Below are 26,620 nucleotides of genomic sequence, written 5' to 3'. Positions count from 1 at the left end.
CAAAATCTATAGACTCTAAATTTAAGTCGGCTAATGCACTGAGGTGGAACACAATGTTAGTAAAAAAATATGGAAAACATTTAAATCTGAAGCAATTTTAAGAAAATTTCGCAAAAGTTTATTTATGATCTATCGCTCGATATATATGTATTAGAAGTTTATGGAAATTAGAGTCATTTTTACAACTTTTCGACTAAGCAGTGGCGATTTTACAAGGAAAATGTTGGTATTTTGACCATTTTTGTCGAAATCAGAAAAACATATATATGGAAGCTATATCTAAATCTGAACCGATTTCAACCAAATTTGGCACGCATAGCTACAATGCTAATTCTACTCTCTGTGCAAAATTTCAACTAAATCGGAGTGGTCATATGAGTGTAAATCGGGCGAACCATATATATATGGGAGCTATATCTAAATCTGAACCGATTTCAATCAAATTTGGCACGCATAGCTCTAACGCGTAATCTACTCCCTGTGCAAAATTTCAACCAAATTGGGCCAAAACTCTGGCTATTAGAACCATATTAGTCCATATCGGGCGAAAGATATATATGGGAGCTATATCTAAATCTGAACCGATTTCAATCAAATTTTGCACACTTAACTGCACAATTAATTGTACTCCTAGTGCAAAATTTCAAACAAATTGGGCCAAAACTCTGGCTTCTTGGCTCTTAGTCCATATCGGGCGAAAGATATATATGGGAGCTATATCTAAATCTGAATCGATTTCAACCAAATTTGACACGCATAGCTACAATGCTAAATCTACTCTCTGTGCAAAATTTCAACCAAATTGGGCCAAGACTCTGGCTTTAGGACCATATTAGTCCATATCGGGCGAAAGATATATATGTGAGCTATATCTAAATTTGAACCGATTTCAATTAAATTTTGCACACTTTACTATACTACTAATTGTGCTCCTAGTGCAAAATTTCAACCAAATTCGGCCAAAAATCTGGCTTCTTGGGCCATATAAGTCCATATCGGGCGAAAGATATATATGGGAGCTATATCTAAATCTGAACCGATTTCAATCAAATTTTGCACACTTGACTATTCGACTAAGTGTTATGTTAGTACAAAATTTCAAGCAAATCGGTATAAAACTCTGGCTGATGGATCCATATTAGTGCATATCGGGCGAAAGATATATATGGGAGCTATATCTAAATTTGAACCGATTTCTTCCAAAATCAATTGGGTTCTATTCTGACACAAATTAGGAACATGTGCCAAATTTGAAGGCGATTGGACTTAAATTGCGACCTAGACTTTGATCACAAAAATGTGTTCACAGACAGACGGACGGACAGACATACAGACAGACGGACAGACGGACATGGTTATATCGACTCAGGGACCCACCCTTACCATTATTGCCAAAGACACCATGTGTCTATCTCGTCTCCTTCTGGGTGTTACAAACATATGCACTAACTTATAATACCCTGTTCCAAAGTGTGGCGCAGGGTATAAAAATTTCAGTGCAATACAGACAGCTGACGAGTGTAGTGAATCTACAGTAGCTTTAAGTATTTTTGTGTTGTCGATTCTATACATGCAAGTCATTGGTTGTGTTGCTGTTTTAATTTTCTGTCCGCCTGGTATCTGTAAAATGAGATTAAGATATGTCTGTCCGATTTTTGTATAATTATATTATTTTATAATACTTTCTTAAATTAATAATATTTAAATTACAAAATTTTTAATACTGTGATATTTATGAAATGTAATTTCTATAAATCTATTGTAGACCCCTGAGGAAGCGATTTAGTATTGTAATCGCGAAATATTGTGAAGAATAAATAAAATATTTAAAAAAGACCTCGAGCTTGAAAAAACATGAATTTATTATTCTAACAAAAGGTCGACCAAAAATCAAATAAAAATCTAATAAGAAAAAAATTTTGACAAAATTTTGTAGAGAAATAAAATTTTGACAAAATTTTCTATATAAATAAAATTTCGAAAAAATTTTCTATAGAAAAAAAAATTGACAAAATTTTCTATAGATATAAAATTTAAAAAAAAATTTCTATAAATATAAAATTTTGGCAAAAATTTCTATAGATATAAAATTTTGACAAAATATTCTCTAGAAATATAATCTTGACAAAATTTTTTATAGAAATATAATCTTGCAAAATTTTCTATAGATATAAAATCTTGATAAAATTTTCTATTGAAATAAAGTTTTGACAAAATTTTCTATAGAAATAAAATTTTGACAAAATTTTCTATAGAAATAAAATTTTGACAAAATTTTCTATAGAAATAAAATGTTGACAAAATTTTCTCTAGAAATACAATCTTGACAAAATTTTTTATAGAAATATAATTTTGCAAAATTTTCTTTAGAAATAAAATCTTGACAAAATTTTCTAAAGAAATAAAATTTTGTCAAAATTTTCTATAGAAGTAAAAAGTTGACAAAAATTTTTATAGAATTTTCCAGAGAAATAAAATAAAATTTAAAATTTTAAAATTTTACAAAAGTTTTTATAGAGATAAAATTTTGACAGAATTTTCTGTAGAAAAAAATTATATTTGATTCATTGTTGTGGGAATTTAAGATTCGACCTGTCAGAATTTAAGTCCATTTATATTTGTTCGACCAATTTTTGTGTCGATTGCACAAAAGTTTTAATAAAATATTATCCGAATTGTTTTTGTTTCTTCTTATGTTAAAAAATGCTAATATTAGTAAATTAAGCTTTGTTATGCATGCAAAAAAAGAAAGTGATACAAAATTGCAATCTCTCATGGAACGTGCATGGTACTAATCTCTGGTTTTGTAAGAAAATGAGGAAGAACAAGACGAATTTCTATTTTCAATCAATTAATAATATTTTAATGTTTATTTTAAAATCCCAAAATAAACAAAAACTATAAACCTTTTATATGTTAATATCCTTTGTCTTTAATTTTATTAAAAAATTAACATTATAAATTGATTGTTTAGTTGAACCTGTTTTCAGATTCATTAAACTTTTTAATTAGAGAAGGTGGCATTTTCTTTTTGTTGTGTATATTGATAATCTCTGTATTAGAGTTTCAATCATAATGAAAGATAACCAAAAATATTTACTAAATGTATAATTATATTTTCACTTCTTATAACAAAATATGTGAAAAATTCTCTTCAGTTTCCTATAGCGAATACTAGCCGATCCTCATGTCATATCGGAACACTTTACATATGTGGATTTGTTTTTGTTGTTGTTCTTGATTTTTATCACAAGTATTTCCAACATTTTGTGGAATTCATATTTAATATTTGTTTGCCAATTGAGAAGTTGAAGAGGTGGCTACACCAGCCAGCTAAATATGTACTCACATACCAATTCAAACAACTTATATTTAAGTATGTGTGGGTTGATGGCAAATAAATGTAAACGGTGTATTTATAGTAGAGAGGACATGTATGCATGTATGTACCAAAGACAATAAACTTGAGGAAGATACGAAATTGGCTTGCGTCATACCAAATGTTGCATTTACCATGTTAGTTCCATACATGTTTGTAATTTTTTATTTGTTGTTCGTTTTTATTTTTTAAATGAAAAACTTAATTTTCTTAATGAAACAATGTTAAATTTTAGGCAACAATAAAAAAATTACATATTCTCGTGTAAGGAAATTTATTTCGTGCACTTAATTTCCTTTTATTTGAATTTTAATGGTATGTCACTATTTGTCGTATACGCGTTTGGTTCGAGTATGAAACTAACACGGTAAATGGTTTGATCTCCTCAGTAGCCAATTTCCTATCTTCCTAGAGTTTATTGTCTTTGGTATGTACTGTGTGCTTTGTTTTGTTTGCTGTAAACTTGTATAGAGTAAAAGTGTAAATAAAGCTGTGAGAGTGCAATCTGTCACACTCATAGTGGGGAATGCTTATGCAGACATTTCAAGCGAATGGGGAGTATTTTCCCTAGTTGTGTAGATTAATACCCATGGAAAAAATTCAGGGATTTCCCTTTTTTTATATCACATGGGGCATATTATTTGCATTGAATTTGAAATTATTTTGTATAGCAAAATATCCAATATATTTTGTGTGTGTGAGAGAGAGAGAGTGGGAAGGAGAATCTACCTAAACTTTCTCTAAATTCTATGGGAGTATAACTGTGTGTGTTTGTGTTTTTGTGATAAGGGTAAATCATTCCCCTAGGATGCATAACACACTGAATGTACTGTGCCTTTGTATGATTTCACCCTTGGACTCAAGTTTATTGAAATTTTCTAATAAAATTTGCTCCTTTTAGTATGATTTTTTCCTGAGTATTTTTACGCACATAAATTATTGAAATGGTAAATTCGCTATGCTTTGATCATATGAGAGATTTATAGGTAAAACCATTGTATGGCTCAATTGTGATATTTTTTTCTTCTGGGCACTTCTAAAAATTTCCAAGAATTTTTGTATAATAAAAATGGGAAAATTCTTTGTATTTCAATTTTGTATATTTTTTCGGTAATATTACTTTCTAAAGAATTTTATGGGAGGACGAAAAGGCTAGACAATTTCCCCTATACCTAAACAAAGGCTATATTGTGAGTCATTTCAAAGGTTTTTGTTTGTTTACCGGAACGTAGTGATAGTTATAGGAGTCGTACAAAACGCACATATAAGGAACTCGAAAAATGTGTTTTTGTATATTATCAATAGATGTCGTTGATGTCTTCTACTTTGTTTTGAAAAACAAGATTTTCTCTTATAACAGAAAAAATATTATGTACGATAAATACTTCTTTTTTTTTCATATTGACTGAAATTTGTAACACGTCCACGGTTGTCAGAGTTGGTACAATTCTACCAAAAATGGTAGATTGGACGAATTCTCGATGTTTTGGTAGATTTTGCAAAACATAGGAATACAATTTTTACAAACTTTTTAATAAAAATAAAATTTGACAAAATTTTCTATAGAAATAAAATTTTGACCAAATTTTCTATACAAATAAAATTTTACCAAAACTTTCTATAGAAATAAAATTTTGATAAAATTTTTTATAGAAATAAAATTTTGTCAAAATTTTCTATAGAAATAACATTTTGACAAATTTTTCTATAGAAATAACATATTGATAAAATTTTCTATAGAAATAAAAATTCGACAAAATTTTCTATAGAAATAAAAATTTGACAAAATTTCCTATTGAAATAAACTTTGGAAAAATGTTCTGTACAAACAAATTTTTGACAAAATTTTGTATAGAAATAAAATTTTGGCAACATTTCCTATAGAAATATAATTTTGAAAAAAATTTCTATAGGAGTAAAATATTGACACAAATTTCTATAGAAATAAAATGTTGCCAAATTTTCCATAGATATAAAATTTTGACAACAATTTTCATAGATATGAAGTATTGATAAAATTTTCCATAGATATAAAATTTTGAAAAAAATTTCCATAGAAATAAAACTGTCTGTGAAAATAATATTTTGAATTTTAGAATTCTTGATGTTTTGGTAGTTTTTGTAAAACATAGGAATACAATTTTGACCAACTTTTCAATAAAAATTAAATTTTGAAAAAATTTTCAATAGAAATTAAAATTTGACAAAATTTTTTATAGAAATAACAAATTGACAAAATTTTCTATAGAAATAAAATTTCGACAAAATTTCGGCAAAATTTTCTATAGAAATAAGATAAAGACAAAAATTGTATATAGATATCAAATTTGGACAAATTTTCCATAGAAATAAAATTTTTGGCAAAATTTTCTATAGAAATAAATTTTTGGCAAAATTTTCTATAGAAATAAAATATTGACAAAATTTTCTATAGAAATAACATTTTGACAAAATTTTCTATACAAATAAAATTTTGGCAAAATTTTCTATAGAATAAAAATTTTGATCAAATTTTCCATAGAATAAAATTTTGACAAAATTTTCCATAGAAATAAAATTTTGACAAAATTTTCTATAGAAATAAAAGTTTGGCAAAATAAAATTAAATTTTGACAAAATTTTCTATAGCAGTAATATTTTGACCAAATTTTCTATAGAAATAAAATGTTGACAAAATTGTCTATAGAAATAAAATTTTGTAAAAATTTTCTATAGAAATAAAATTGTGATAAAATTTTCCATAGAATAAAATTTTGACAAAATTTTTTATACAAATAAAATTTTTGGAAAAATTTCCATAGAATTTGGCAAAATTTTCCATAGAAATAAAATTTTGGCAAAATAAAAGTAAATTTTGACAAAATTTTCTAAAGAAATAAAATTTTGACAAATTTCCCATAGAAATAAAATTTGTCCAAAATTTTCTATAGAGATACAATTTTGGCAAAATTTTCTATAGAAATAAAATTGTGACAAAATTTTCCATAGAAATAAAATATAATAATATTATTAGAAAAAAAATTTTGACAAATTTTCCATAGAAATAAAATTTTGACAAAATTTTCTATAGAGATACATAGAAATAAAATATATTAATATTATTAGAAATAAAATTTTGACAAATTTTCCATAGAAATAAAATTTTGACAAAATTTTCTATAGAGATACAATTTTGGCAAAATTTTCTATAGAAATAAAATTGTGACAAAATTTTCTATAGAAATAAAATTTGACAAAATTTTCTACACAAATAACATTTTGGCAAAATTTTCTATAGAAATAAAATTTTGGCAAAATAAAATTAAATTTTGACAAAAGTTTCTAAAGAAATAAAATTTTGGCAAAATAAAATTAAATTTTGACCAAAGTTTCTAAAGAAATAAAATTTTGATAAAATTTTCCATAAAATAAAATTTTGACAAAATTTTCTATAGAAATAAAATGTTGACAAAATTTTCTATAGAAATAAAATGTTGACAAAATTTTCTACAGAAATAAAATGTTGACAAAATTTTCTATACAAATAAAATTTTGGCAAAATTTTCTATAAAAACAAAATTTTGATAAAATTTTCTATAGTAATAAAATTTTGACAAAATTTTCTATAGAAATAAAATTTTGAAAAAAATTTCTATAGAAATAAAATTTTGAAAAATTTGCCATAAAAATAAAATGTTGACAAAATATTCTATAGGAATAAAATGTTGACAAAATTTTCGTTAGAAATACAATTTTCACAAAATTTTCTATATAAATAAAATTTATTGCCAAAACTTTCTATAGAGATAAGAGTTTCATAAAAATGTCTATAGAAATAAAATTTTGACAAGTTTTATATAGAAATAAAATATTGACAAAATGTCCTATAGCAATAAAATTTTGACAAATGTTCATTAGAAATAAAATTTTGACAAAATTTCCTATAGAAACAAAGTTTTGACGAAATTTTCCATAGAAATAAAATGTTGACAAAATTTTCCATAGAAATAAAACTTAGATTTTTTAAATCTTCAAATTTTGGTAGCTTGAGCGGCAAACGTGATCTCGTCGCCAATGAAAATATTTATTTAGTTAACATTTTCTAAATAAATCTACATGCTTCAGCATTATTTGGTTAAATTATGTATATTTAGGCATTCACAACCTTATTTTGAAGCATATGCACTAATTCACAGAGTGAGGTATAAAATTATTGTAATATATTCCCATATGGTTCAAAATTACTCAATTGATTTCAACACATTTAAATTCATACCCACACTCACATAATAACAAATTAAATTATTATTAACCATGCAAACAATAACACAACAATCAACATTTTTCCAAGGTTCTTCAAATATTCTTTACGTATTATTGTCTAAGTAGCAGGAAATGAAGTAATTTCAAGGATTATTTTCTTTTCCTTGAAGAGACATTTCATAAAATCCAATTAAGCAGTAACCAAGGTAATTACTGTTATTGCAATTAGCATTTAGAAGTGTTTGCATGTGTGTGTGTGTGAATAAGCACACAGCTTAAGAAGAAATACACTTTAAGCACGTATTATGTGTAGCATACTTTAAGGAGTTTTTATAATATTTACTCTGTAATTGCCTATAATTAAAATTAAAAGGTGATAACAAAAACAAATAAGGAAATCATAATATGCCCAAAGAATCAAAGAAATCAGATTAAATATTTAAACAGATTGTGACATATTTTAACAACGAATGGAAGGATTCAATTAGATTTAGTCCAAGAGAAATCATTTTTATACAGTGGGTAGAGATATTATTTGTTGTATTTCTAAATTATACTATAACCACATAGTGGTCAGGGTATAATAACATTGGGATGCAAAATAATCTGCCAATATATAACGAACTTCTGAGCAGGGCTGTGGAGTCGAGTCAATTGTGCTCGACTCCGGCTCCGACTCCGACTCCAGCATTTCTTATTAGCCTCGACACCGACTTCGGAGTCGACTCCAGGTGGTGTACCTAAATCTCATATTCTATTTTGCCATATGTGTTTATATGTCCTAAAGAAACCAAATCGGAAGATGGGTTTATATGCAGGTACTATATCACAAAATTGTCCAGTATGACTCATCTTCGAACTCAACATGCCTGCCAAAAAAAAAAATTTAGAACGTTAGGTTCTACTACTATATTACCTTAAAATTGTACCTTTATCAAGAGTACATATAGGGTCAAAAATCGATATTTTAATATGTTAAAAATGGACAAATGATTAATTCATCCCATATTCTAGTAAAACCTAAAATTTCACCATATAAATACACTTTGAATGGCCTGAAATCCATTAATTCGTTTTTCGTTGTTCGATTTAAACTAGAGATGTGCACGTGAGTAATATTTTACTCACGCTCACGCACACTCACGACGGAGAAATCTTATTCACGCACACTCACGCACGATATTTTTTTGTATGACTCACGCTCACGCACGCTCACGAAAAGAAAATTTGTACTCACGCACACTCACGCACGAAAATCTTTTAAATGTCGTGACTCACGAAAAATATCGTGACTCACGAAAAATGTCGTGACTCACGAGAAAACTCGTGACTCACGAATAATTTTATGAGTATTTTACCTATAGAACTTGACTGAAAATGTGTGTATGATTAAAATCGAGACCGTTAACACTTAGGATGTCACTAAAATTATAAATAAATTCAACTCGCAAATATTTTATGTTCGTAAGCTGGATTATTTTCGTGAGCGTGTTTTTCCGAAATTCGTTACTCACGCACACTCACGAAGATATTATTTTCGTGACTCACGCTCACGCACGACATTTGGTTGGTTAATCACGCTCACGCACACTCACGCCGTCACCATCAGCGTGACTCACGACTCACGCGTGAGTCACGAAAATTTTCGTGAGTCACGACAATTTCGTGTCACGTGCACACCTCTAATTTAAACCCCTATTGGCATCTAATTTGTCGAAATATTTCTTTAGTTACAAAGATAGGAAGTGTTTTTCAAAGTTTGTTTCGCCGGAGTCGGAGTCGAGCAAAATTTCTACTCCGACCCCAAGACTCGGAGTCGGAGTCTCCACAGTCTTGGGGTCGGACTACACAGCCCTGCTTCTGAGTCGATCTCCTCCTGGTTCGATCGAGCCCTTGGTGTCCGTTCCTCTGTCTGGCCATGTATTTGCTGTTCGCAGGATTTCGGTTACAATTCTTAACGGATTTTTATTAAATTCGGTATAGAGTGTTTTTTGCCTTAATGATGAACGATAAATATATATCGTCCTAATCAAATAAATGGGGTCAAAATTTTTTATAGAAATAAAATTTTGCCAACATTTTCTATAGAAATAAAATTTTGACAAAATTTCTATAGAAATAAAATTTTGACAAAATTTCTATAGAAATAAAATTTTGACAAAATTTTCTATAGAAATAAAATATTGACAAAATTTTCTATAGAAATAAAATTTTGACAAAATTTTCTATAGAAATAAAATATTGACAAAATGTTCTATAGAAATAAAATTTCTACAAAATTTTCTATAGAAATAAAATGTTGACAAAATTTTCTATAGAAATAAAATTTTGACAACATTTTCTATAGAAATAAAATATTGACAAAATGTTCTATAGAAATAAAATTTTTACAAAATTTTCTATAGAAATAAAATTTTGACAAATTCTCCATAGAAATAAAATTTTGACAAAATTTTCTAAAGAAATAAAATTTTGACAAAATTTTCTACACAGATAATATTTTGACAGAATTTTCTATAGAGATACCATTTTGGCAAAATTTTCTAAAGAAATAAAATTTTAAAAAATTTTCTATAGAAATAACATTTTGAAAAACTTTTCTATAGAGATGCAATTTTGACAAAATTTTCGATGGAGATAAAATTTTGACAAAATTTTCTATAGAGATAATATTTTCACAGAATTTTCTTTAGAGATACTATTTTGATAAAATTTTCTATAGAAATAAAATTTTGACAAAATTGTCCATAAAAATAAAATAAAAAACAATTGCTTATAATTTTTTGTTTTTTTTTATATAGAAATAAAATTTTGACAAAGTTTTCTCTCGAAATAAAATTTTGACAGAATTTTCTACAGATATAAAATTTTGAAAAAAATTTCGATCGAAATAAAATTTTGACAAAATTGCCTATAGAGATTAATTTTTGACAAAATTTTCTATAAATAGAGCAATATTTTCTATAGAAATAAAATTTTGATAAACTTTTCTATAGAGATACAATTTTGACAAACATTTCTATTAAGATAAAATTTTGACCAAATATTCTATATAGATAAAATTTTAACAAAATTTTCTATAAAGATAAAATTTTAAAAAATTTCCAATAGATATAATTTTAACAAAATTTTTTTTAGAAATAAAATTTTGACATTTTCTATAGAAATAAAATTTTGACAAAATTTTCCATAGAAATAAAATTTTGATAAAATTTTCTATAGAAAGAAAATATTCACAAAATGTTCCATAGAAATAAAATTTTGACACAATTTTCTATAGAAAAAAAATTTTGACAAATTTTCCATAGAAATAAAATTTTGACAAAATTTTCTATAGAAATAAAATTTTGACAAATTTTTCTATAGAGATGATATTTTGACAGTATTTTCTATAGAGATACAATTTTGGCAAACATTTCTATAGAGACAAAATTTTAACAAAATTTTCTATAGAAATAACATTTTGACAAACTTTTGTATAGAGATACAATTTTGACAAAATTGTCTAAAGAGATAAAATTTTGATAAAATTTTCTATAGATAAAATTTTGACAAAATATTCTATAAAAATAAAATCTTTACAAAATTTTCTATAGAGATAATATTTTGACAGAATTTTCTATAGAGATACTATTTTGATAAAACTTTCTATAGAAATAAAATTATGAAAAAATGTTCTATAGAGATAATATTTTGACAGAATTTTCTATAGAAATAATATTTTGACAAACTTTTCTATAGAGATACGGCGCCTCGCCGTAAATGGACTTAAATACCGCAGAGTCACTTTCGGACAACGTGTATTGATTTTTTCTACCGTTTGAAGGTCATCATTCGTTCCAAATGTAGCCAATTTGCAAAAATCAAGACTAATTCCAATATTTTATATTATTTCTGTAAAATTTCGAAAAATTTTTCTATAGAGGTAAAAATTGGACAAAATTTTCTATAGAAATAAAATGTTGAAAAAATTTTCTATAGAAATAAAATTTTGACAAAATTTTGTATCTCTACAGAAAATTTTGACAAAATTTTCTTTAGAGATACAATTTTGGCAAAATTGTCTATAGAAATAAAATTTTGACAAAATTGTCTATAGAAATAAAATTTTGACAAAATTGTCTATAAAAGTAAAATTTTGACAGAGTTTTCTATAGAGATAAAATTTTGACAAAATTTTCTAAAGAAATAAAATTTTTAAAAATTCCAAAGGTCGATCATTTCAGGACGGCGCACAGAGGGGCAAAATCGCAAAAAATGGAGATTAATTGAAAAATTAAATTTTTGTTTTTTGAAAAATACTTAGGATCCGATTAAAGTATATAAAATTGTACATCACTACTGATAATGTCAATGTCATATGTTGTTTACTTGTCAAGCTGCATTATGTTAAAGTTAAGCAATTTTTGAGCTATTCGCGCAAAGTAGTGTTTTTTTTTTTTTGAAATTCAGTATATTTCGGAGCTTAATATATAGTATTTCAAAAGCCAAAAGTAATATTTTCACTATGGAATATTTAACCTCTGGTATTTTAGCGTTGTTCTACAAAAATTGTGTTAACAAAAAATGTGTATAAATATTTTGAAAAAATATTTTAAAATGTGTCTAAATTTTGGCTATTTTCAAAATATTCTTGGATATTTAAATATGAATGGGGTCACTTGGCGTTAGAATATTAATGCTTTAATAAACTACAATTCCTAGGCTTTCATATTAAATAATAAAATGTTGCGAATTTTTGCTCGAATTTTTTTTTATTAAATTAACTGTGAAAATAGTCACTCAAGCAAAAAACACCAGTTTTTGTCTTTTCTTAGCTTTTTCTTCGTTTTCTTTATTATAACTTTTGTTTTTAAATATCGTTAGCAATTGTGTGTTACAATGATAAGAGTATTTGTTATTGTGCGTTATTTGTTGTGTATTGAAATGCGAAAACCTCAACACGTCTGACGTTTTCGTATGATGTAAAACTTGTAATTGGGTTCCTGGGTTGCCCGAAACAAAGATTTTAAGAACTACAGAGAGCATTTTTCTCTCAAATGTAGTCGAGAGGATTGCCATCGAGACATATTAAATAGGTTCCTACTTAGTTAAGATCCAATCCTATCTTGTAAATCAAAATTGTCAAAAAAGAAAAAATCGACCAACTTCCAAAATCAGTGGTAGATCTATTTGTTTCGCCTTCAGTTTTGACGAACGTGGCACCAGAAGGTACAAATCATGAAGCAGATGACGACGATGATTATATGGAGGACAATGCATTGGAGTTTGATGACTTTGGGCATATATTTTAAAATAACGATATATATAAAAACTTATGTATAAAATTTTTTTCCTACTTTGTAGATATGAAGGAACAAGCTATTTTTATAACAAATTTAATATCTGCTTTGGGTCCCGAATTTAGTTACACATATGATACAACAATACCGCTTTTGTCAACGTTATTATAATACAAATAAATTAATTACTATGTTAAAATTGTATTAATTTTTTCCAAAAAACAAAAAAATCGACAGAGCGAGAACACTTTTTAAAAGGGGCCGTGGCACCACCCTATTCCACCTTGGATGTAACTCATACTGTACGATCAACATATATACCAAATCTCATATTCATACCCCTAATAGTTCATGAGATATATCCGTTCCAAGTTTGATTGCCACGACCAATCATAACCAAGTATAGCCACGGTCTATTAGCAGGACAACAGTGGTTATGATTGGGCGTGGCACCTGTATAGCCAAGGATTATTACCAGATTAACAGTACAACATTGGGAAAGTTTCATGACAGTCGGTCCGTTACAATGGCCGCTAGAGCTATTTTTAATAGTGGGAGTGTCGCCGCCCACTTTTCCAAAAGATGTGTAGCCTATGTCACTCAATGATAACGTAGCATTATAATAGTGAAAGAATTTTTAAAATCGGATAAGTAGTTTAATTAATCTCCATTTTTTGCGTTTTTGCCCCACTGTGCGGCGCTTCGCCGTAAATGGATCCAAATACCGCGGAATCACTTTCGGACAGCATGTGTTGATTTTGTCGGCCGTTTGAAGGCCATCATTCGGTCAAAAATTTAATATTATTTCTGTAATTTGTTGCTCTTAAACAATAAATAATAAACAAACCAGACACCATGATAGTTTCACAATTGAAAATTTCTTCGCATCTTTCCCCTACTGTGTTTATTGAATCTAAAGTTCGCTCACTATTTTAAATAATCCCTTTCTTTGTCTCAGAATCAATACCAAAATCCTTAAGAAAAGGTCAAAACTAAATAAATTTTTTGTGAGTGTTTACTGACTTAAACATGTAAACCAAAGATTATAAATTTTTGTTTAAATAAAATGCCTTCACTTGTCCCCAATATTATGTAAATGTTGTGTCTTAAAATTTAGGCGGCGTAATTTTTCCGATTTGGTCACTAGTTTGTTCAGTGTACTCTTGAATTAAGTAGCCCATCTTTTACTAAATCCTATGTATAAAAAATTTGTACACATAACATTTAACTTCAATCTAAAATGTCTCCTCTCTACGTTACCTTCCTAGGCTTTGTCATAACTTTCTTTATTTCCTCAAAGCTCGCCTAAAAGTATGCTATAGAATTACATCGCATCAAGTAGGCAATCTTAACTTTAAGTTAATTGCTAACAAACAAGTAAAGTAGGAGCACAATTTATTATATCCTCATAGCCAGTTTTTTGTGTTATAACTTAAAAAGCTTTATATTCCATGCGAAACTAGGCTAAAGGAAAAAAAGGGAGGCATAAGAATTTTGAGGAACGGAGCAATGGAAGGAAAGGTAAATTGATGACAAAAACCAACAGAAAAAGAACACACCAACATAGCATATCATTACAAACGCTAATTTTATGAGATGATATTATGGTTGCTTAAGGTAGCACACACACACACACATATATATACACCCCCCCGGCATATACATCTACATTCATAAACAAACAATTACTTTGTGGTTAGGCATATGTCTTTGCCCATATATGGGTGTGTGTGTGCGTGAGTGCGACAGTTTTCTTTGACTATCCCTATATATTTATAAGCATGTGTTAGTGTTAGAAGTTTTTAGATTCTCATATAAGTTATAATTAACGTTGTTCTTATTTCTAGGAGCTTGTTACTGTGTGTGTATGTGTATACAATTAAAGTGGTTAACAACATTTGCTTAACTAATAAGACGAATATATACGCAAAGACTACCAAAGCAAATTTCCATAAAGCGAAAAAAAAACGAATAATAACACGACAGGAATATGAAAAAAGCACAGAAAACTTCTCATTAACGTCGTAAACACAATTGTTAATGCGAAGCTTATATATACACGTCCCCTCACGTTTATTAATTTGCACACACACACACACTCACATAGACGTGCGAATACAGAGCTGCATGCTTGTATGCATGAAAACCCAAATATTTACTTCGTTAAGTCCAACATGTGGCTTTGCGTGGGTTATGATAAAAGTTTTTTTTTTGAGCCAAGAAGAAATACAAATATTGAAATCGATTTTTTAAGAATTGTGTCACATTTTTTTTTATTTATTATAAGTCTAAAATTTTTTTATGTTTAAATCAGCGTTACCGTTGAAAATTTCTACATAGTGGCACAAAGAGTTTCATTCGTAATAAAAAGTGGCTCACTATTTATAAAAATCTGGAACAAAATGTGACACAATTCATTTTAAAGCAAATTTTTCAAGCAAATAGGAATCTAAAAAATTTTAATTTTGTGCCTAAGGTGTTGCTTTGAGAATTTGGAAAAATGCCTAAACAGGTTTCATTATCAATAAAAGGTGGCACAAAAAGTTGCACACTGGCAAAAACACCAATGGAAAAATTTGAAATCTACAACATTTTATTTTTTGCTCTGTCCTAACTAGCGTTGCGTATTTCTAAAAAGTGGCGTAAGAAGTTTCATTTGTAATAAAAGGTGACTCACTTGTTTAAAAAAAATGACATTTCTATTTAGAACAAAAATATTGACAAAATTTTCTATAGAAATAACATTTTGATCAAATTTTCTATAGAAAAAAAATTTTGACAAAATTTTCTACAGAAATAAAATTTTGACAAAATTTTCTGTAGAAATAAAATTTTGACAAAAATTTCTATTTCAAGTTTCTGATTCGATTTGTGACATTTGTCGAAAATTTGTTCTTTAGCTACTCATCGGATAACAGTGGACTACATCAGAGGAAACAGTGGTCTACATCAGGTGGACTTGCTTTGAATAGGGAAAGTAACTGTTGAAGGATAAAGCGATTTTTTTTTTTGTTTGCTGAAGCGATGCCGAATTGGTGGAGAAAAAGGCGGTCAAATCGAGAAATTTTATGCCTGAAAATACGACCGATCGCCATTTGCCTAAATTGAGATAAAAATTCAACTAAGAATTATTTTTTTTCTCTAATTAATCGGAAATCATATCTTGTGATTGGCAGTTTTAGCGGAGGAACTTGGTTTATCCGCTATAGAATTTTTTAGCATACTTTTAGGCGGTGTCTTTGTCTGCTGTAGTGTGGATTCCTAATTAAATTGAGATCCTTAATTAAAGCTTTAAGAAAAGCATTATTTACCAAAAAAACAATTTCAAACAAAGAAAATAACAAGTCAATTAATTTAATGATCGAATTAGAATTTATGTCTATACTCTATTCAAATATCAACCAAAATTTTTAGATCTTACGCCAAGAATTTTCTACGATTCATCTTTCTCTCAGCGTATTCCAATTTCACTGAAGAAATCTTCGCAAACTTCTTTTATGGCCCCTCCAATATAATTTCATCACGCAACAAAGGACACATAAACGAAAATTTTATGCACTCACATACACTGTCTAACACATCGACATACACTCACACACGCGCACACACCCAGTATGTAAGCCATAAGAAAATTAAATGACACATATCCCTTAAGGACATTTTGTCGGTATGCGTGTGTCGTCGTTCGAGACAAGAACCAACAGTCACACACACACACAACACTAGCCAATGTTAATGGCGGTTAACAGAAGGTTAAGCATGTGTGTTGGTTAAACAACCGCATGGCTTTGTAATTCGTGTGTAAGCGTGTGTTTCTAATTTCAAACCCAAAAGAAGTGTAATTAGTAAAACACCCAGCGAAAAGAGACCACTCATATACAAGAAAGGTGAGTGCGAGGAGGGCGTTGATGGTTAGGTTAGTTGTTGTAAGTCTCTTAAAATGACTAGGTAAAGAAAATTTTATGAATTCTTGATTCCTTTTAAAATTAAGATATTCATGCGAACGAAATTCACGAATTTGTTAAGCCCCAATGGTGGGGATCATTACACCGTTTGTTGTTTTGGGTTTTCTGGATGGGCTTTGGTGTATGTGTTTGTGTGACTGAATGAGGAGGCATTTAAAACAGTGCATGTTTCCGTTTCCGGTTGTTGAAATGGGATGAAACTAATTTTCACGCCATTAAATTTACATGTTCATAAAACACACACCTACTGAAATAAACATAAATACATAGAAAAAAACATTTTACTAAAAATAAATGATCCATTTAGATTTATTTATTTATTTTCATTGAAAAGTTTCGCAAAATTTTATTTCTATAAAATATTTTGTCAAAAATTTTAATTTTATAGAAAATGTTTTTACAATTTAATTTCTACAAAAAATTTTCCTAAAATTTTATTCCTATAGAAAATTTTGTCAAAAAGTTTATTTCTACAAAAATTTTGTTTCATAATTGTATTTCTATGAAAAATTTTGTCAAAATTTTATTTCTATAGAAAATTTTGGAAAATTTTATTTTTATAGAAAATTTTGTTAAGATTTTATTTCAATAGAAAATTTTATAAAATTTTTGGTTCTATAGGAAATTTTGTCAAAATATATTTCTATAGAAAATTTTGTCGAAATATTAGTTCCTTAACAAATTTTGCCAAAATTTTATTTCTATAGAAAATTTTGGCAAAATTTTATTTTTATCGAAAATTTTGGCAAAATTCTATTTTTTAGAAAGTCTTCTCAAAATGTTATTTCTATAGAAAAATTTGTCAACATTTTATTCCTATAGTAAATTTTGTCGAAATATTAGTTCTTTAGCAAATTTTGTCAAAATTTTATTTCTATAGAAAATTATGTCGAAATATTATTTTTTTTTTTAAATAAGTAAATTTTGTCAAACATTTTATTTCAAGAGAAAATTTTGTCAAAATTTTATTTCTATAGAAAATTTTGGCAAAATTCTATTTTTTAGAAATTTTTGTCAAAATTTTATTTCTATAGAAAATTTTGTCAAAATTTTATTCCTATTTTATTCCGAAATTTTATATTCACCGAAAGTTTTCTCAAAATTTTTAATTTATTTCTATAAAATATTTTGTCAAAAATTTTAACTTAAAAAAAATGTTTTTAAAATTTTATTTCTACAGAAAATTTTCTTAAAATTTTATTTCTATAAAAAACTATGTCGAAATATTATTTTTTTTTTTATAAAATTATTTCGAAATATTATTTTTTTTTTTAGAAAATTATGTCGAAATATTATTTCTTTAAAAAATGTTGTCAAAATTTTATTTCTATAGAAAATTTTGGCAAAATTCTATTTTTTAGAAAGTTTTGTCAAAATTTTCTTTCTGTAGAAAATTTTGTCGAAATATTAGTTCATTAGCAAATTTTGTCAAAATTTTATTTCTATAGAAAATTATGTCGAAATATTTTTTTTTTAGAAAATTATGTCGAAATATTATTTCTTTAGAAAATTTTGTCAAAATGTTATTTCTATAGAAAATTTTATCAAAATTTTATTTATATTAGAAAATTATATTAAAATTTTATTTCTATAGAAAATTTTGTCAAAATTTTGTTTCTATAGAAAATTTTGGCAAAATTTTATTTCTATAGAAAATTATGTAAAAATTTTATTTCTATAGAAATTTATATTAAAATTTTATTTCAATAGAAAATTTTGTCAAAATTTTATTTCTATAGAAAATTTTGGCAAAATTTTATTTCTATAGAAAATTTTGACAAAATTCTATTTTTTTAGAAAGCTTTGTCAAAATTTTATTTCTATAGAAAAATTTGTCAACATTTTATTCCTATAGAAAATTTTGTCGAAATATTATTTTTTTTTTTTTAAATAAGTAAATTTTGTCAAAATTTTATTTCAATAGAAAATTTTGTCAGAATTTTATTTCTATAGAAAATTTTGGCAAAATTTTATTTCTATAGAAAATGTTGGCAAAATTTTATTTCTATAGAAAATTTTGGCAAAATTCTATTTTTTAGAAAGTGTTGTCAAAATGTTATTTCTATAGAAAAATTTGTCAACATTTTATTCCTATAGAAAATTTTGTCGAAATATTATTTTTTTTTAATAAGTAAATTTTGTCAAAATTTTATTTCAAGAGAAAATTTTGTCAACATTTTATTTCTATAGAAAATTTTGGCAAAATTCTATTTTTTTAGAAATTTTTGTCAAAATTTTATTTCTATAGAAAATTTTGTCAAAATTTTATTCCTATTTTATTACGAAATTTTATATTCACCGAAAATTTTCTCAAAATTTTTAATTTATTTCTGTCAAAAATTTTAACTTAAAAAAAAAATGTTTTTAAAATTTTATTTCTACAGAAAATTTTCTTAAAATTTTATTTCTATAGAAAACTATGTCGAAATATTTTTTTTTTTTTAGAAAATTATGTCGAAATATTATTTTTTTTTTAGAAAATTATGTCGAAATATTATTTCTTTAAAAAATTTTGTCAAAATTTTATTTCTAAAAAAATTTTGTCAAAATTTTATTTCAATAGAAAATTTTGGCAAAATTCTATTTTTTAGAAAGTTTTGTCAAAATCTTATTTCTGTAGAAAATTTTGTCGAAATATTAGTTCATTAGCAAAATTTGTCAAAATTTTATTTCTATAGAAAATTATGTCGAAATATTTTTTTTTACAAAATTATGTCGAAATATTATTTCTATAGAAAATTTTGTCAAAATTTTATTTATATTAGAAAATTATATTAAAATTTTATTTCTATAGAAAATTTTGTCAAAATTTTGTTTCTATAGAAAATTTTGGCAAAATTTTATTTCTATAGAAAATTATGTCAAAATTTTATTTCTATAGAAATTTATATTAAAATTTTATTTCAATAGAAAATTATATTAAAATTTTGTATCAATAGAAAATTTTGTCAAAATTTTATTTCTATAGAAAATGTTGTCAAAATTTTATTTCTATAGAAAATTTTGACAAAATTTTATTTTTTTAGAAAGCTTTGTCAAAATTTTATTTCTATAGAAAATGTTGTCAAAATTTTATTCCTAAATTTTATATTCATCGAAAAATTTTCAAAGTTTTATTTCTATAAAATATTTTGTCAAAAAATTTAACTTAAAAAAATGTTTTTAAAATTGTATTTCTACAGAAAATTTTCTTAAAATTTTATTTCTATAGAAAATTATGTCAACATTTTTTTTTAGACAATTATGTCGAAATATTATTTCTTTTAAAAATTTTGTCAAAATTTTATTTCAATAGAAAATTTTCTCAAAATTTTATTTCCATAGAAAATTTTGGCAAAATTCTATTTCTATAGAAAATTATATTAAAATTTTATTTTAATAGAAAATTTTGTCAAATTTGTATTTCTATAGAAAATTTTGGTAAAATTCTATTTCTTTAGAAAGTTTTGTCAACATTTTATTTATACATAAAATTTTGTCAAAATATTATTTCTTTAGCAAATGTTGCCAAATTTTATTTCTATAGAAAATTCTCTTAAAATGTTATTTCTACAGAAAATTTTTTCAAATGTTGTTTCTATAAAATATTTTGCCAAAATTTTATTTCTGTAGAAAATTTTTTCAAAATTTTAATTCTGTAAAAAATTTTCTCAGCGGTTGATGCGTTAAGAATTCGTGTTTTTGAGATACCTTAATCAGAGTATCAAAAATGTTTCGACAATTGGTCAAACAAATGCAAAACTATTTAGATCTTAATGGGAAATAATTTGTAAACCAATAAAGCGAATTTCGAGGATTATGATATAAATCTGTTCGCATACAATCAAATACCTGTACTGTAAATTATAGGACCTTGAGTCTTGTTGTGCAGAACCAAACTCAATAAAATACAATACAAATATAAATAAATGCTTTTTGTTCTCTAATCTCGAAATATAAAAGACAACCCTCGTATTAATTCTATTTAAACTGAAATATTTTCAGGTCGATTCTTGTATCAAACTCCTATTAGATTACGGTCGTTAAATAATTTACTTGTGAGAGTCTTTTCACACTACAGTATTTTCAAGCGGAATAAGTCAACGCCTGAAAGTATGCCACGAAAATGTAAAAACTCTTCCTCCCCTGAACTGTTACTTTCAGTGAGTGATTTTAAATTAAAAGTCTTTAAAAAAAATTGTGTCAAAATTTTAAAATTGTTGTACCACATTTTAATATTAAGTGACAGCATAACAGCGGATTTTAAAAATAAGTTAAAAAAAAAATAAAATGATTGGGAACAAAAACCTTTATATAGCTGAGATGGTATCAACAATTTTAATCTAAACCGGGCGCAGGGTATAAAAAAGGACACCCACCCGACTTTAATCTTTCCTTACTTGGGCTAAATGTCAATCAAATTTTTAACAGAAAATATTTTGGTCATATTTTTTTCTGTGTAGCTAGGAATTTTGCATTTTTCTTTTTGTTGTTTTTTTTTTCTCTCGCTCATTTTATGTTTTTTTTTTTTGCTAAAAGGACAACGGCTGTGCAACATTGCTCATTTATGACAATAATGGCTGACGATGATTATGATGATGACTCCGTGACCCACCACCACCTCCACTCTGACTCACATAAAAGCTTGAGTTCACTTTAAATGGAAATTGAAAAATTTGCATAGACATTTGGCACAGTTACAGCAGCCACAAATGAAGCGACATCACCATCATCATCATCATCATCGCAATCATCGTAATCATCATCACCACTAATTCTGTCAACCGGAAATCATTTAAATGGCTATAAAAAACACTTGTTTTCCGCCAGGGTTGAATGAGCATTACGCGCGAAAACATGTTGGCAATGACATATGCTTGGAAAAAAGCCCAACAACATGTTAATGAGGCTTCGATATCTGCAATCAACATAAAAACCATATCACAATGCACTTAATGACAGATATGATAAAAACGAGCAGGGGGTGCGGTGGGGGGAGAAACACATTATCAATTAAAGCCAATGATACGCGGAGATAATGACAGAAGTCATGAAAAACAGGGGTAGCTAAATATTACTTCGCGATAAATTAAAAAAAAAAAAACAATTGTATATGCTAAATATTGACATAGGCATTTTAACTGGATAACTGCAACATATTCCGCTCCAACTAAGAGGTCCTTCACAATATTTCTAAAGAAATAAAGTTTTGACAAAATTTACTATAGAAATCAAATTTTGGCAAAAATTTTCTACAGAAATAAAATTTTGACAAGATCGTCTATTGAAATAAAATTTAGACAAAATTTTCTATAGAAATAAAATTTTCACAAATTTTTCTATAGAAATAAAATTTTGACAAAATTTTCTATAGAAATACAATTTTGAGAAAATTTTCTATAGAAATAAACTTTTGACAAAATTTTATATAGAAAAAAATGTTGACAAAATTTTCTATGGAAATAAAATTATTACAAAAATTTGCAAAAGAGCTAAAATTTTAACAAAATTTTCTATAGAATTCAAATTTTGACAAAATTGTCTATAGAAATAAAATTTTGACAAAATTTTCTATAAAAATACAATTTTGACAAAATTTTCTGTAGAAATAAGATTTTGACAAAATTTTTTATATAAATAAAATCTTGGGAAAATTTTCTATAGAAATAAAATTTTGACTAAATTTTCCATAGAAATTCAATTTTGAAAAAATTTTTTATAGAAATACAATTTTGACAAAATTTTCTACAGAAATAAAATTTTAACAAATTTTCGTTAGAAATAAAATTTTGACAACATTTTCCATAGAAATAAAATGTTGACAAAATTTTCTATAGAAATAAAATTTTCAACAGAAATAAAATGTTGACAAAGTTTTCTTTAGAAATAAAATTTTGACAAAATTTTCTATAGAAATGAAATTTTCACAAAATTTCTATACAAATAAAATGTTGACAAAATTTTCTATAGAAATAAAATTTTGAAAAAATTTTCTATAGAAATAAAATTTTGACAAAATTTTCTATAGAAATAAAATTTTGACAAAATTTCCTATAGAATTAAAATTTTCACAAAATTGTCTATATAAATTAAATTTTCACGAAACTGTCTATATATTAGAAATAAATTTTTGACAAAATTTTCGACAGAAAATAAAATTTTGACAAAATTTTCGTTAGAAATAAAATTTAGACAAAATTTTTTATAGAAATAAAATTTTGACAAAATTTAAAATAAATAAAATGTTGAAAAAATTGTCTATAGAATTAAAATTGTTGACAAAATTTTCTATAGAAATAAAATGTTGACAAAATTTTTTATAGAAATAAAATGTTGACAAAATTTTCGACAAAAATAAAATTTTGACAAAATTTTCGTTAGAAATAAAATTTTAACAAAATGTTCTATTGAAATAAAATGTTGACACAATTTTCTATAGAAATAAAATTTTAACAAAATTGTCTATAGACATAAAATTTTAACAAAATTTTCCATGGAAATAAAATTTTGACAAAATTTTCTACAGAAATAAAATTAGACAAAATTTTCTATAGAAATAAAATTTTGACTAAATTTTCCATAGAATTAGATTTTGACCTAATTGTATATAGAAATAAATTTTCACAACATTTTTTATAGAAATAAAATTTTGACAATATTTTCTATTGAAATAAAATTTTGACAAAACTTTCTATGGTAATAAAATTTTGACAAAATTTTCTATAGAAATAAAGTTTTGACAAAATTCAATATTGAAATAAAATTTTGACAAAACTTTCTATAGTAATAAAATTTTGACAAAATTTTCAACGGAAATAAAATTTTGACAAAATTTTCTATTGAAATAAAATTTTGACAAAATTTTCTATAGAATTAAAATTTTCACAAAATTGTCTATAGAAACAAAATTTTCACGAATTTGCCTATATTTTAGAAATAATTTTTTGATAAAATTTTCGACAAAAATACAATTTTGACAAAATTTTCTTTAGAAATAAAATGTTGACAAAATTTTCTTTAGAAATAAAATGTTGACAAAATTTTTTATAAAAATAAAGTTTTGACAAAATTTTCTATGGAAATAAAATTTTGACAAAATTTTCTACAGAAGTAAAATGTTGACAAAATTTTATATAGAAATAAAATTTTGGCAATATTTTCTATAGAAATAAAATGTTGACAAAATTTTCTATAGAAATAAAATTTTGACAATATTTTCTACAGAAATAAAATTTAGACAAAACTTTTCAATGCCATCGGACCTAAAAAAAAACAATTGTATATGCTAAATATTGACATAGGCATTTTAACTGGATAACTGCAACATATTCCGCTCCAACTAAGAGGTCCTTCACAATATTTCTAAAGAAATAAAGTTTTGACAAAATTTACTATAGAAATCAAATTTTGGCAAAAATTTTCTACAGAAATAAAATTTTGACAAGATCGTCTATTGAAATAAAATTTAGACAAAATTTTCTATAGAAATAAAATTTTCACAAATTTTTCTATAGAAATAAAATTTTGACAAAATTTTCTATAGAAATACAATTTTGAGAAAATTTTCTATAGAAATAAACTTTTGACAAAATTTTATATAGAAAAAAATGTTGACAAAATTTTCTATGGAAATAAAATTATTACAAAAATTTGCAAAAGAGCTAAAATTTTAACAAAATTTTCTATAGAATTCAAATTTTGACAAAATTGTCTATAGAAATAAAATTTTGACAAAATTTTCTATAAAAATACAATTTTGACAAAATTTTCTGTAGAAATAAGATTTTGACAAAATTTTTTATATAAATAAAATCTTGGGAAAATTTTCTATAGAAATAAAATTTTGACTAAATTTTCCATAGAAATTCAATTTTGAAAAAATTTTCTATAGAAATACAATTTTGACAAAATTTTCTACAGAAATAAAATTTTAACAAATTTTCGTTAGAAATAAAATTTTGACAACATTTTCCATAGAAATAAAATGTTGACAAAATTTTCTATAGAAATAAAATTTTCAACAGAAATAAAATGTTGACAAAGTTTTCTTTAGAAATAAAATTTTGACAAAATTTTCTATAGAAATGAAATTTTCACAAAATTTCTATACAAATAAAATGTTGACAAAATTTTCTATAGAAATAAAATTTTGAAAAAATTTTCTATAGAAATAAAATTTTGACAAAATTTTCTATAGAAATAAAATTTTGACAAAATTTCCTATAGAATTAAAATTTTCACAAAATTGTCTATATAAATTAAATTTTCACGAAACTGTCTATATATTAGAAATAAATTTTTGACAAAATTTTCGACAGAAAATAAAATTTTGACAAAATTTTCGTTAGAAATAAAATTTAGACAAAATTTTTTATAGAAATAAAATTTTGACAAAATTTAAAATAAATAAAATGTTGAAAAAATTGTCTATAGAAATAAAATTGTTGACAAAATTTTCTATAGAAATAAAATGTTGACAAAATTTTTTATAGAAATAAAATGTTGACAAAATTTTCGACAAAAATAAAATTTTGACAAAATTTTCGTTAGAAATAAAATTTTAACAAAATGTTCTATTGAAATAAAATGTTGACACAATTTTCTATAGAAATAAAATTTTAACAAAATTGTCTATAGACATAAAATTTTAACAAAATTTTCCATGGAAATAAAATTTTGACAAAATTTTCTACAGAAATAAAATTAGACAAAATTTTCTATAGAAATAAAATTTTGACTAAATTTTCCATAGAATTAGATTTTGACCTAATTGTATATAGAAATAAATTTTCACAACATTTTTTATAGAAATAAAATTTTGACAATATTTTCTATTGAAATAAAATTTTGACAAAACTTTCTATGGTAATAAAATTTTGACAAAATTTTCTATAGAAATAAAGTTTTGACAAAATTCAATATTGAAATAAAATTTTGACAAAACTTTCTATAGTAATAAAATTTTGACAAAATTTTGAACGGAAATAAAATTTTGACAAAATTTTCTATTGAAATAAAATTTTGACAAAATTTTCTATAGAATTAAAATTTTCACAAAATTGTCTATAGAAACAAAATTTTCACGAATTTGCCTATATTTTAGAAATAATTTTTTGATAAAATTTTCGACAAAAATACAATTTTGACAAAATTTTCTTTAGAAATAAAATGTTGACAAAATTTTCTTTAGAAATAAAATGTTGACAAAATTTTTTATAAAAATAAAGTTTTGACAAAATTTTCTATGGAAATAAAATTTTGACAAAATTTTCTACAGAAGTAAAATGTTGACAAAATTTTATATAGAAATAAAATTTTGGCAATATTTTCTATAGAAATAAAATGTTGACAAAATTTTCTATAGAAATAAAATTTTGACAATATTTTCTACAGAAATAAAATTTAGACAAAACTTTTCAATGCCATCGGACCTACATCAATAACAACTACTTGTGCCAAGTTTCAAGTCGATAGCTTGTTTCGTTCGGAAGTTTGCGTGATTTCAACAGACCGGCGGACGGACGGACGGTCGGACATGCTTAGATCGACTCAGAATTTCACCACGACCCAGAATATATATACTTTATGGGGTCTTAGAGCAATATTTCGATGTGTTACCCCCTCCTATGATGGTGGCTATAATTTATATACCCCCCATCCTATGGTGGAGGGTATAAAAATAACAAAACGAAATAAAATCTTCTATAGAAATACATTTTTTTTTTAAATTTTTCTATAGAAATAAAATTTTGATAACATTTTCTATTGAAATA

At 25.2% G+C, this 26,620-nt stretch overlaps 1 protein-coding gene across 1 annotated transcript in view; it reads left to right on the top strand.

Annotated features, from left to right (window-relative positions):
- The window catches only part of vex (somatomedin B and thrombospondin type 1 domain containing protein vexed), a 673,357-nt gene that overhangs the window by 530,804 nt on the left and 115,933 nt on the right, over nucleotides 1–26,620 (top strand). The window lies entirely within an intron of this gene.

This window comes from Haematobia irritans, chromosome 3 (assembly GCF_050003625.1).
Source record: "Haematobia irritans isolate KBUSLIRL chromosome 3, ASM5000362v1, whole genome shotgun sequence".
NCBI classification, from domain to species: Eukaryota; Metazoa; Arthropoda; class Insecta; order Diptera; family Muscidae; genus Haematobia; species Haematobia irritans.
This window is presented reverse-complemented; position numbering and strand designations above follow the sequence as displayed.